Genomic DNA, 14,765 nt, shown 5'->3' with positions numbered 1-14,765 from the left:
CTCTTTCGCCACAACTATCTCTCATTCTTTCCTTCTGCATCTTGAAGCTCACCTGTAACAGACCGGCATCCCGTCCAGGTGGGGAACCTATATGCCAAGGAAACCGGGAAACCGGCCCTTATGAGCTAGGCATGGCTTGAGAAGGAAGCCATTGTCTGATGCCACAGATCCTCTGCTTGACTATAATAACCTTCAAGCCATTGGTCAAAGACTCCTCTACCTTGTCAGTTATCAACATCCTGTTATCAATGTCTTCACTGTATCCTTGGCACAGGAGGCTAAGGGTTTTCTAGCACTCTCCCAAGGTGTCACCCCACTCTACTGAAAGAAGGGGCAATTTACTCCCTCTTTTATGGTACAGTACAGCACCCACATCGGTGAAAGGCCATAAAAATCTATCAATATATTTGACAGGCTTCTGCACAGTTTCAACCACCCATTTTCTGTTTTCTGTCACAAGGCTAGGGCCGGCTTCAAGCTTTTGGTAAATACTATGCGATTGAATCTGAGATGTGATTGTAAAGTAAACTTCAAAACCACCAGACATGCTGTGGTCAAGAACTAAAAATACTTTATGCAAGGACTTTATCAATTTTTAGTCAGTACAATACCACCTGAAGGAGATTCAGTTGCTATTTCTAGCAGGCTAAGCAACCATGAAAAGCACATCTTCACCCTGTTTTTTAAGATTATCTCCCTTTCTCATTTCGAGTTGATGGTCAATGCCTCAAGGCATTTGTTTACTTTACTCAACAATGTTTAAATAAACCAAGAATTTATTTTGTCTCGTATTTTGATATACTTTTATTTATCTTTCTTGCCCAAACTCAAGCCACTAGCCCCTCAGCTATTTCTCTGAGCCACTTTTTTGTTTATACTCATACACACACACACACACACACACACACACACACACACACACACATATCTCACTCTCTCTCTCTTTATATATATATATATGTGTGTGTGTGTGTACATATATATATATGCACACACACAAATATATACATGTTTATATATGTGTATATATGCATGTGGGTGTATACATGTGTGTGTATATATATATATATATACACACACACACATCCATATCTGTATGTGACTATATAGACACACGCACACACACACACACACATTCACACATACATATATACATACATACACACATGTATGTATATGCAAACAGATTGGTATATATTGAAGAATACATCTATGCATACAAACATGCATACATTACATACACACACACATAAATTGACATGTTGAAATATATATCTATGCATCTATATGTTTATACACATGTATGCACAGACATGCACACACAAACACACGTGTTCACACATGCACACACACACACACAGAGTCAACTAGTACAATGTCACTTTACCTAAGAGATTAATTCATGTTCAAATGATATAATATAGATGGTAACGACATACTTAAATCTGAAATTCTCAACAGTCTTTTAATCTTGCTTGTATTTTTTTTTGTTCCAACCCCCTTGATCTTGTGATTATATTTATTTTTATTCCTTTTTTTCATTCTCTAAATATAATTCAGAAATGGAGATTTATATGAAACTACAAATAAATAAATAAATAAATAAAAACTACAAAAATCAAAATATAAGTCAAAATAAAAAAAATAATAAAAAAATTATTTACTTACTCGTTGGCTTTTTTTTTTTTTTTTTTTTTGCTTGTTTTTATGTTTCATATTTTGTAAGTTTGATGATTTCAATATCAGAAATAAAAGAAACTTACCTAAAAAGAGAAAATAGAAGTGAAACTTAGAATCACAGTGTACATCAGAATATATACATAAATGCATAAATAAAGAATATTAAAGAACACAAGAATACGACCTATAACTCTTCCTGAAATAATTACACACAATTGATATTTAGCCATCGAGTGAGGGTGCCTCTCTGGAGTTGGTCTGTATGTTAGAAACAGCAGACAAATCTCCCTCAAGCTAAATCATACTGACTTAAAAGACAAAAAATAGACAAGGGGCAATATGGTTGTAGAGATCTTTTATCGCTTATCTTTTACTTGTTTTAGTCATTGGACTGCAGCCATGCTGGAGCACTGCACTGAAAGGTTTTAGTAAAAATAAAATTGACTCCAGTACTTATTCTATTGGTCTCTTTTGCTGAACTGCTAAGTTATGGGGATAGAAACAAACCAAAACTGGCTGTCAAGTGGTGGTGGGGATAAACACAAACATACATACATACACATATTTATATTACTAGCCTTGAAGCTGCCCTTCGGGCAGCAATCTTGCTGATTCCTATGGAAGCACCTTTGAAGCCTTCGGCCCTCTACACTTGTGTAATAAAACTTATTTCTGCAAATGTGCCAAGGACTGGTGCTGATCATAGTTTAATCAATACATGTAGGGGTGAAGTAAATGCAGTAAAAATAGATGGGTTCAGTGGGTCCCCATTTAAGTGTCTATTCAGAAACTGAATCTCCTTATGATGCTCCCTGAGAGATCATGGTATAAAGTTCATTGTCATTGCTCCAATTTGGTCGCCAATGTCATGTATTTAGTTTAAAATGCAGTAAAAATATGGGGGTCAGTGGAGCCCCTCCCCCCCCCAAAAAAATAACAAAAACAATAAAATCTTGTTTCCAAAATATGTTGGACCTGAGTTTGCACCCCCTAAGTAAACATTATTACTGAACCAGTGATAGTAGAAGACACTAGCCCAAGGTGCCATATGGTAGGACTGAACCTGAAATCACATGGTTGCTAAGTGAGCGTCTTAATTACGTAATGATGCCTAAATCTAAATAAAGACTAAATTGGATGGGATGCTTGTGTTCAAAAGCCTTTGTTTTTTGTTTTTTTTTTCTCCCCACTTGCTGGGGGCAGGTTACATGGCTTTGCAGACCCCCATATACTGTGAGATGGATACTATTGATGTTCTATTTGAACTTCTATAAATCAACACCAGCAGGAAAGATATGAGCAGGAAGGGAATTCCAGAGGGCTTAACCCTTTCATTACTGTATTTATTTTGAGATACTCTGTGTTTCTTTCAATTACTTTAAATATAACAAAGAATTTAGTAAAATAACTTAGTTATCATTAAGCTAGTGTTAGGAACATAAATTGTGACTAAGGTTTGGTAGAAGATTTTAATTCAAAACTGTTGAAAACAAGGCATTTGTACTCAGACCCAGAGGTGGTTTCAGCCGGGTTGGTAACAAAAGTGTTAATGTACTTGGAAGTAAAGCAGTTCGTGTCACCACCAGACTGCCTCTTTGGACCCCCATGGCAACTACCAAGTGCTGTACAAGATTACAAAGAGTAAGGTTGACAATGGGGACTGCCCCAGAATAGCAGTTCACTTGCCAGTTGATGACCAAGCATTGTCTCATGGCACAAATCTTCCACTTCACTGCAGTAACCATCAAGTCATTGGTCTAGGACTCTTCCACCTTGTCACTTATCCAACATCCTGTTGTCAACATCTTCGCCATATCATTGTCACAGAAGGCTAAGAGGTCGCTAGACTGGGATGACACCTGATTCTCTAACGATTCCATCAATTCAATACTTTCTACAAAAAACACACATATACACACATACACACACACATATATACATACGCATGCACACACATAAATCCACACTAATTTAATTAATTCTGTCTTGTTACATTGTGTAACCCTTGGCTTCCTAACGGTTGGTGTGAAGGTGATAATGTAATATGTTGAACGAAAACAAAATAAAACTAAGATGTAATTGATATTTTTATAAACCATTCATATTAATGATTTTAGAATAATTTTTCATAATACTTGGATTTTTATAGCCTTTCATTCCACTGAAAATGGACAGCAAGGCTATTGTTCATGTCTGATCCACACATTCATAGTTTTAGCTGTAGTTTTAGATTTCATTGTTGTCTTTTTTGTTATCTGAATTATTATGTATGTGTGTGCACGTGTGTGTGTGTTTCTCTCCCAGTCTATTTCTCTCTTACACACACACATACATAAATATATATAGATAGATATACATACATACACATATACACACACACACACACACACACGCACACATATATATATATATATACACACACAGAAAAACACACATTTATATCACTTATATGTGTATATATCATTTATGTATACATACATATATATATATACATACATGTATACGTACATTGTGCCTCCAAAACTTTCAGAGAAATTCAGCCTATGATAATACTCTCTATCAAAAAGAGAATAACAGAAGTATGAATGTATATATTGTGTGTGTATAGGTAGATGTATATATATAGGTATATATATAGGTATATGTATATATATATATATATATATATATATATATATATATATACATACATATATGTATGTATATGTATATATATATATATATACATATATATATATACACACATATGTATGTATATACACAGATATTTGTGATCATAAAATATCAAATGATAGTTATAAATATATCATCTATTATTACTTTGATGCGCAAACCCCTCCAGTCATGAACATAATTTTGGGACCAAACATATATTTTTCTGCTAGTATCCTTATGTGTCTACGCATCTATTTCTATGTGCATATGTATTTGTGTGTATGCATGTAGGTGTGTGTACATATATAAGCACCCCTAAATTTTCTTTACAGAAAGCTGCTATTATATGAATGGCTCCGTATGATTCAAATAGATGTCATTAGAACACAGAAAGAAAATACTGTTACAAGAATGGAAATGTAATACTATTGAAATAAGTATAGTGGACCAGTATGCTATAGCCGAATACAGAGCAGTGTAGATTTTCCATAAACCAGCATAGGCATAACACAAAGCAGCCCATTAATAAGTCTTTGTCAAGGAGTATCTGGGATACGAGTAAGAAGTGCCCAATATCTTTACAAATAACAGTACAGGCTCATATAAATTCTGTTGGGGGTGTGGGAAGGATTAGACGGAAAAAGACGGAAATCATATGAATTCCTTAGAAATATCAATGCCTTCCTCACATGAGAATTAGATAGATAGATAGATAGATAAGCATGCTCACATACTCACTCATGTATACATGCATGTGTGTGTGTATGTAATATTATACATATATTGTTTGTCTCATCATCATCATTTAACATCTGCTTTCCATGCTGGCATGGGTTGGTAGGTTTGACTGAGGACTGGCAAGCCAGGAGGCTACACTAGGCTCCAATCTGTTATGGCAAGGTTTCTACAGTTGAATGCCCTTCCTAACGCCAACCACTCCAAGAATGTAGTGGGTGCTTTTACGTGCCACCGGCACGAGGGCCAGTCAGGCGGTATCTGGTAGCATTTACTAGCAAAGGGACGTAATTCAGCTATCCTCGCTAGTCTGCTACAGCATCTCCAATCTGAGACCATTGTCGGTAACTTTCAGAATTTGTAGTAGAGCAGATTAAGGTAATAACACAAAGGGAGGAGGAAAGGAAAAAACAATACTGTTTGTCAATTATACCACAGTTCATACTAAACTATCGAATTCCATATTCTGACTGCAATAAGACATGCAACTATTTACCAGCAACAAAATAAGATGAAAGAACTATTCTTTTACAAGTGAATTACCATATTTTAAAGAGAGTAGTAATTGAACTTCTCTTTTAGTTCTCTACTGACAAACTTTACATCAGTCACATTACTGCAGAGTAAGCTACTTGCATGTTGCATTGTAAATTCTATGGTTTTGGCTGATAGCACTGACATTACAAATCTATTATAAATACAGACTATATCATCATTTGCATTGAGAAGCATTAATTACCTTTCTCCGGCAGACATTGCATCAGTATTTTCACGAGGATTATCAATCTGCTTTTCTTGGACAATCTTCACATGTTATTTTTGGAATGTCTAATTTTAGAAGCCACATTGGACATTAGCCATTAAGTAACTAACACAAGTGGACAACAAACTGAACTGTACACATGCATATTTGTCCATATGTGTGAATGCATGTGTGTGTGTGTGTGTGTGATATGTGTATCATTATCATCATCATCATTTTAACATTCAATAAACTCAGAGTTTATAGAGGCTGGTTTTTCTATGGCTGTTTCCTGTTTCCAAGCAAGGTTAATGTTTCCTCATGATCAGGCATGTTTCCTTAGAATTTTGGAAATGAATGACACTGCTTCTATGACAGACAATGGCAATCACACAACATCATGACAACGTGATACAAACATGCACAAATTCATGCTCATGCACTCATATACACATAGACAGATCTTCAAACGTGGTGGGCTTCTTTTAGTTTCTGTCAACCAATGCTACTCACAAGGTTGACCTAGGGCTGAATGCAGAGATACCTGCCCAGGGTGCCATGAGGTGGAATTGAACCCAAAATTATAAAATGTGATTGGGAGGCAAACTTCTTTACCACACATTCATGTCTATGCCTATTCACATACATATATATTGTGTATATATATATATATATCTGTCCTTGTTTTCCTTGTATCATCTGTCTGGATATTTTGTTTTCCTTTGTTTGTTTCACCTAGCTGTCTAGATGTTTTGTGTTTTTGTCCCATTTTTGTATTTTATATATATATATATATATAAATAAATATTAGGGAATAAATCCAAATTTACAAGGAAAAATCAGATTTAAGATTGAATCCAATTTTATAGTAAAATATTATATTATAATAAATTAGAGACAAAACCACTTTTATGCAAATCAAACAAAGAAAGACTTAAGCCAGTCTTTCTTTGTTTGATTTGCATAATAGTGGTTTTGTCTCTAATTTATTATAATATATATATATATATATATATACATATATATATATGCATATATGTGTGAGCATATATATACACACACATACACACATGTGTGTGTGTATGTGTTATTGTGGCCTAAGCTCTACAGACAGTTACATACAATGGCGAGAACTTAGGACATAGTTTACAGTGCTTCACATCGTTTTGTCTCTTTTTTTTTTTTGTCTGGTTTGTGATACCAGCACTTGACTGATCAACATTATGGTAAATGCCGTTTCTTTTTCTCTGCTCCTCCCACCACCACTGCTAATTAACAGGAACTAGTAAGTGTGATAATGGTTTTATAATTACCATCTTATTTGCTGAAATTGATTGTTACTCCATAATCACGCATCACATTACTGAAGCATCTCAAGAAAAAGCCTGGAGCAATTTAAAGCTATTTTTGTGTCTTTTGTCTTTTGTTTTTTGTTGTTTTTTTTTTATATTTCATGTGGTTTGTAGTTTTTTCATGTTTGTGTGTGAAGCAACTGAGGGCCAGACAGGAAACATGTATTCTTGGATCTGTAGAATGAAGACCATTATATTTTCCCCTATATAGTGACAAGTATTTCTTTTTGTTAGTTTCGTCTGGAAGTCATGAGTTCTTTTAACACTTGTTTGACCATATTTTTTTATGCAAAAGTACCAGTGCATTTTAACTGATTTTGGGAAAAACTTAAGAATTAAAAATTTGGAAGGGTTTAGTAAAAAGAAAACAAACTACAACTGTGGCTGTGTGGTAAGTAGCTTGTTTACCAACCACATGGTTCCGGGTTCAATCCCACTGCATGGCACCTTGGGCAACTGTCTTCTACTACAGCCTCGGGCCGACCAAAGCCTTGTGAGTGGATTTGGTAGACGGAAACTGAAAGAAGCCCGTCGTATATATGTATGTATATATATATATATATATATATATATATATATATATATATATACGTGTGTGTGTTTGTCCCCCTAGCATTGTTTGACAACTGATGCTGGAGTGTTTATGTCCCCGTTACTTAGCAGTTCGGCAAACAAGACCGATAGAATAAGTACTGGGCTTACAAAAGAATAAGTCCCGGGGTTGAGTTGCTCGATTAAAGGCGGTGCTCCAGCATGGCCGCAGTCAAATGACTGAAAACAAGTAAAAGAGTAGTGTTTCTATTTGTAAAATGTATATAAAAACTAGTAATTCTAGTTCAAGTTTGCTTTCAGTGGTTGGGGATTATTAACCCTTTAGCATTTAAACCAGCTGTATGCAGCCCGAATATTCTATCTGTTTTATGCTTAAACCAACCAGATTTGATCTCTCACACCTACTCTACAATGTCATTCTAGAAGTGCATCAATCAAATTATTGAATTCTCAAAGCTGAGAGTTACATGATTAATTCAAACCAATGTGTAAAAATAAGCTTTACATTCGACAGAATGATCTGAATGCGAAAGGGTTAAGATACCAATGTTTTTCTTTGTCATAATAATTATTGTATCTTCTTTTATTTTTTACTTGTCTCAGTCATTGGACTACAGCCACACAGGGGCATTACCTTGAAGGATATAGTCAAACAAATTGACACAGGTACTTATTTTTCTACATTTCAGTCTCTTTTGCTGAATTGGGAATGTAAATAAACCAACATCAGTTGTCAAGTGGTGGGTTGATGAACACGTGCACACACACACACACAATAGGCTTCACACAGTTTCTTTCTACCAAATTAAATCACAAGGCATTGGGAGGTATGGGGCTATAGTAGAAGACAGTTTTCCAAGGCGTCACACATTGGGACTGAACCTGAAACTATGGGTTGCCAAGAGTGCTTCTTAACAAAAGCCATATTGTCTTAGCAAAAGAGGCTCTTATCTAGAACTAGCAGTATCGCCCGGCGTTGCTCGGGTTTGTAAGGGAAATAACTATATAAGTAGTTTTAGAGAGTTATAGCCAAAAAAATGCATTAAAAATGGAAAAAAAATTATGGTAAATTTTTTTTTTAATTGTTGACACATCGTAGACATTTTTAGAGAGTTACTTCCCTTATATAATAGCGAAAAAATGCATTAAAATGGAAAAAAATGATGGTAAATTTTTTTTTTAAATCGTAGACTCATCGTAGACACGCGCTAATACCCAGAAGGGCTCGATATGAATCACGACTATAAGATACCCGCTTTTGGTTAAACTGCACCGCAAAATGTGGGAGTAGTTAGGAATCTAAATCGTAGCAGATAGACACACAACTTCTCTTTTATATATAAAGATTAAAGCGAAAGTTTAATTTCTATGTGAGCACTTCAATGCAAGAATATTGTATCAGAGCCAAAAACAGTTATGCAAGCTGGCTTCATGGTGGTTAACTGTATTAAGCAGTATGTATGGTTTTGTTTCAGTGTTGCCATGTTTGGTCTATGTTAGGTTGGTGTTGAAAGTAAGGCCTGGTATTTTGGAGTTTTTTGCTTTTTGGCAGGGAGGGGTACAGTATATAATGTGTATATTGGGTGTTAGATTGTGTACAGCTGGATCTATTGTAAAAAGGGGTTTTTTTGTGGGGTAGGGGCTGTGTTGAATACATACAACACCATAGGTATGACTGAAATTATAGTACTCTCAGAATTCATATGGGTTATGACTCAGTGGTTAGAGTGTCAGGTAGTGAGTTTGATTCCTGACCTGGACAATGTGTTGCGTTCTTGAGCAAGACACTTTATTGTCCTGTTTCTCCAGTTCATTCAGCTGTAGAAATGAGTTGCAATGTCACTGGTGCCAAGCTGTATCGGTCTTTGCCTTTCCCTTGGATAACATTGGTGGCACGGAGAGGGGAGAGTGGTATGCATGGGTGATTGCTGGTCTTCCATAAACAACCTTGCCCAGGCTTGTGCCTTGGAGGGGAACTTTCTAAGTGCAAACCCATGGTTTTTCATGACTGAAGGGGTTTTCTTTATAGAGTGTGTGATCGCACCTGCATATATCATGAAATTTGTTATTGTTGTTGTTGTGGTGGTGGTGGTGGTGGTGGTGGTGGTTGGTGTAGATGTGTCTAACATACATAGATTGAAGAAAGCAGGTGATAGGATTCAACCTTGTGGGACTCCTATCTTATGTGTCTTCTTTCTCATCTTGATTGTCATTGCTTTCATAGATATTTGTTCTATTATGGCAAGAAACAGATGCTTGTAGCTTATGGGTTCTGTAAGAAATCACTAATCTGAGAGCTAATTAGTCTTGATAGTGCTTTACTAGAGTTCCTCAATGATAACTGAGACTTGTCAAACATCTGCCAGTGTCAATAAAATTAATTTAAGCTCTAAAGGGAGAGAAATAAGAAAGCCTGTTGTATTATTCGCAAGTAGGAAGAATAAAGAGAATAAAGAAACAATCTATTTGTTCATTAAGTTAACGATACATCTCGACAGCAGCGAAAATATAAGACATCTGATTATCAACTTGAATAAGTAAAGAAACTAGTCTATTCAAAACTCTACTTTATCAAATAGAGAGAACCTGAATCAATGAGGGAGTCATGATGAGGTCGTCTGTTTCGTCCAGAAGTAGTAATCAAATCTTTTTTAAAATTATTCTCTGCTATCTTTAAAAAACACACTGGATATTGCAGTTGTAGATGCTAGAGAAAACCAGGATGGGCATGGTTGGAATGTCCCTGATTATCCCACTATTCAATCAGTGCTGAATCCAGATTAAATAACAGTAAATATATATAAATTTGACAAACAATAACTGAATATAAATCATTTATAAGTAAAATGTATATAAAAGCAAATAACTTTAGCTCAAGTTTGCTTTAAATGCTTAGAGATTATTAAGCAGCTGTTGTATTTTTTTTATCTTGATGATGATGATGTTATAATATAATTGTATATTAATATTGTCTTAAATGAAGAGGATCAATAAAGATGCTCCTTCTAATAGCTAATTTTGTAACAACATGTCTATTGTCTTTTGAGATAAAGTAAAGAGGCTTGTCAATAAGATTATAAATTCAACTCTTTGCAAGAACAAAAACAATAATGGCCTGACTTCACATAAACACTTGGTTCTTGAACCATTTTGGTCATTGATCAATTCACAAACCACTAGTGCTGTTACCACCACCACCAACAACAACAACACCGCCACCACTACCTCCACTACCACCAGTACCACCAAAACTATTATTAAACAAATAAAGGAAAAAAACTCTTTGTATTAAAGTAATATAATTGACAATAATAAAATTAATTTACTCTTAAAAGTTTTATTGGCAGTCTCTATGTCTCAGAAAGTTTCATTTATAAATTCAAATATGTTGGATACCAGCCGGAGTGGCAGTAAAGATAGAAGAAGAATAGCGCTAAGAATCAGAGCAATGGCAAAGGTATAAGGTAGCTCTGTGTGTGTGTGTAGACAAACAAAAGAAGGGCACTCAACACATTTATTGGGAATTACATGTATGGATCAAAACAGTTTGAATCAAACTGCTTTGACCCATATATTATCATCATCATCATCATCATCATCACCATCATTTAATATCTGTTGTCCATGCTGGCATGGGTTGGCTGGTTTGAATGGGCTGGCATGCTGGAAGGCTGCACCAGACTCCAGTCTGATTTGGTATGGTTTTCTATGGCTGGATACCCTTCCTAATGCTAACCACTCCAAGGATGTAATGGCTGCTTTTACATGCCACCAGGGTGTGTTTACATTCCACTGGCACTTGTGCCAGTATGTGTGACACTGGTATCTGCCACAACTGTGATTTTGTTCAGCATGATGGGTATTCTTCTCAAGCACAATATAATGCCAAAGGTCTTGGTCATTGCCTCTGTGGGGCCCATCACTCAAAAGGAATTCAGCCACTTTGCCTCCATGAGGCCCAATGTTCGAAAGGAACCCAGTCACTTTATATATATACAGATATACAGAGAGAGAGAGAGACAGACAGACAGAGACAGAGACAGACAGACAAATAGATAGAAATTAATATAAGCAGCTAGCCACAATACAAAACCATATAGAAAAAAATTAGTTGTCACTAATTGTGAATGTGGGTGCTAAAAGTACGGTTATAGCTAGAAATAAGAGTAAAAATTCCTATAGTTGTATGGTTCTAGCTTTGCTCATGAGGCAGTTATCTACTCTGTCAGTATATATAAATGTGCTTTTCATGCAGTCATGAAGCTACAAAAGTTTTAACACTTATTTCTAGTGATATATATATATATATATATATATATATATATATATATATATCAAATATTATTGAGTATCACAGTAAAAGTAAAGATAGATAGAGAGCAATGTGGAATGTGGAGTATTAGAATATCATCAGTAAAGATGATAAGAATAAAGGACACATAGTGCTGAGTATCAGCATACAAGTAGAAACATCAGAGTAACAGTCAAGATAAAAGACAAATAAGAGTTGAGTGTCAGAGAAAGAGTAAAATATTAACAGTAGAGGACAAATAACATTGGGCATTAGAGCATCATTTGAAAATAGGTTTTCTTTATAAAGAAAACCAAACAGAAAACAATGTTCAACTTAATGTGGATGCTTTGCTAGAACACAAAATACTGCGTTATTTATCCAGAGAGAACCTCCCATAATGCAGTATTGTTGTCCTAAAAAGCATCCACATTAAGTTGGATATAAAGATTGCCGCTTGGCACTAATACTGCTTCTGTCACAATTATTTTAGATACTAGTGTTATTTTATGACAAAAACTGGTCAAGCTATAGACATTATAATGTTTTTACTGCGGTTGATGTGTTTTGTAATAGGTCACCACTCCAGTCAGTCCTCTATGAACAAACTTATAGCACGATGAAAAGTGAAAGGTCTGAGGGTAGAAGGCTGCTGTTTAGGTAATGTATGGCCTCAAAGTAAATTTTGCTGCGAAAATGTTTTTCTTTTTTTATAAATGATATTTTGTGACACTTCACAATTAGACTAATATTTATTTAAGCAATAAAAAGATTAGTTTTTATCATTGCTGGAAAAGATTAATCTGATTAAAACTCTATTTCCAAAATGTCACAGAATATCCTAAATACATACATACCAACACACACACACACATTACATACATACATAGGTGCAAGCATAGCTGTGTGGATAAGAAGCTTGCTTTTGCAACCATGTGGTTCATGGTTCAGTTCCACTCTGCAGGATCTTCAGCAAGTGTTTTCTACCATAGATCTGGGCCAACCAATGCCCTATGAATAAATTTGGTAGACAAAAACTGTGTGGAAACTTGCTGTGTGTGTGTATGTATGTATGTATGTATGTATATATATATATATATATATATATATATACATACAAGATCTGACTGGGCCTGACGAAGCCTTCCAGCTTCACAGACCCAGTTGACCCGTCCAACCCATGCTAGCATGGAAAACGGACGCTAAACGATGATGATGATGATGATACAAGAGTAAGCACATAAATGCGAAACAACGTGGAGAAAATAGTACTTGAATACCAGCAGTATTGTAAAGCAGAAAAAATACCACAAAAACTGTTACTCACAGTTTCATGTACCCATTTGTCCGATGAACAGTAACATGAAACTCTGAGTAACAGTTTTTGTGATATTTTTGCTGCTTTTTAATGAAGTATATATATTTATATACAAACACATATGCATTCACACATATATATACACACACATATATATATATATACATGCATGTGTGTGTGTATATATATAATATATATACACATGCGTGTGTGTGTGTGTGTGTGTGTGTGTATTTATAATTCAAAATCCAAAATTAGGGAATGGTGTACATAAAATCCAGGCTTCATATTTTTCATGGATAGCAGAACCTTGGAAATAGTGATTGTCCAAATGAGGAGTAATCCACTGGGGTATAAGTGTACTAGAGTATTAGTTTGTATGTATGTATGTATGTATGTGTGTATGTATGTTTATATACAAATTGGCGTGTGGGGTTTGTTAAAGTTCTTTTTGTGGAGCAGTAGGGAAGATGTGTATTTCTAGGACTGAGATTACAATATACATCTTTAATATGCTTCTTTTTCACAAATATCAGCACACAAATCTATGAGACAGTCTTTACACTGTCACTCAACCAGTCAGAGACGCCTGGAAAATCTCCCTGCAACCCTTCCTCTCATGTTAAGAAAATGGTACATTGTCTAATGTGATCTTGGATTAGGTATACTTAGGTAAGAAAATAAAAAGCAACTTAAGTAGCTGGAATATCTTTGATCCCATATCTGCCTGAAAAGGACTGACCCTGGACCTAAACAAGAGCAGCTGAAGCAACAAGGAAGGTTTCTAAGTGGTTACTAAATTTGCTAAACATAGCATTGAAATCTACTTCGATCACATTTTATTATATCAGAAAGAGTAAGCCAGTGAGCTGGCAGAATCGTCAGCACACTGGATGAAATGCTTAGCAGTATTTCGCCTGTTGCTATGGTCTGAGTTCAAATTCTGCTGAGGTTGACTTTGCCTTTCATCCTTTCGGGGTCAATAAATTAAGTAGCAGTGAAATACTGGGGTTGATGTAATCAACTATTCCCCTTTCCCAAAATTTCGGTCCTTGAGCCTATAGTAGAAAAGATTATATTAGAAAAGACACATTGTCTAAATAATGAGGTTTTAGATTATCTGTACAGGTGAGTTGTGATTGGAACACCTTTGATCATAGGTCTGCTCAATCTGAGCTGGCCTAGGGTTAAATAACAATGAAGGTGGCAATCATGTAGCACCATAAATTTGATTGGTTGGTTCTAAAAAAGAATTTTTTTTTAAAAATCAAGAACTTTGCTTGAATTGTGGTTTACACCTATATATGTGAGGTTGCTAATGCTCAATCTCAGATTCAGGAGTAGTTTAAAATTTTCGTGAACATTTGATGGTTAAATAGTCAAGCTGATCCATTAAGATGTATTCCCTCCTTTCCTTCTTGTAACATTGCAAAGATAGAG

At 35.3% G+C, this 14,765-nt stretch overlaps 1 protein-coding gene and 1 long non-coding RNA gene across 2 annotated transcripts in view; both read right to left on the bottom strand.

Annotated features, from left to right (window-relative positions):
• LOC115210886 (beta-1,4-N-acetylgalactosaminyltransferase bre-4) overlaps positions 1 to 14,765 on the bottom strand; it is a 969,826-nt gene that overhangs the window by 416,730 nt on the left and 538,331 nt on the right. The window lies entirely within an intron of this gene.
• LOC118763051 overlaps positions 2,449 to 14,765 on the bottom strand; it is a 23,748-nt gene continuing 11,431 nt past the window's right edge. Inside the window, exons 2-4 of the long non-coding RNA XR_004998802.1 lie at positions 11,535 to 11,542; positions 10,399 to 10,401; positions 2,449 to 2,459 (exon numbers count right to left, since the gene is read on the bottom strand). This is a non-coding gene — a long non-coding RNA (uncharacterized LOC118763051). The remainder of the gene's footprint in view (positions 2,460 to 10,398; positions 10,402 to 11,534; positions 11,543 to 14,765) is intronic.

Source organism: Octopus sinensis, linkage group LG4 (assembly GCF_006345805.1).
Source record: "Octopus sinensis linkage group LG4, ASM634580v1, whole genome shotgun sequence".
Lineage (NCBI taxonomy): Eukaryota > Metazoa > Mollusca > Cephalopoda > Octopoda > Octopodidae > Octopus > Octopus sinensis.
Note: the sequence above shows the minus strand (reverse complement) of the source record. Positions and strands in the feature narration are given on the sequence as shown.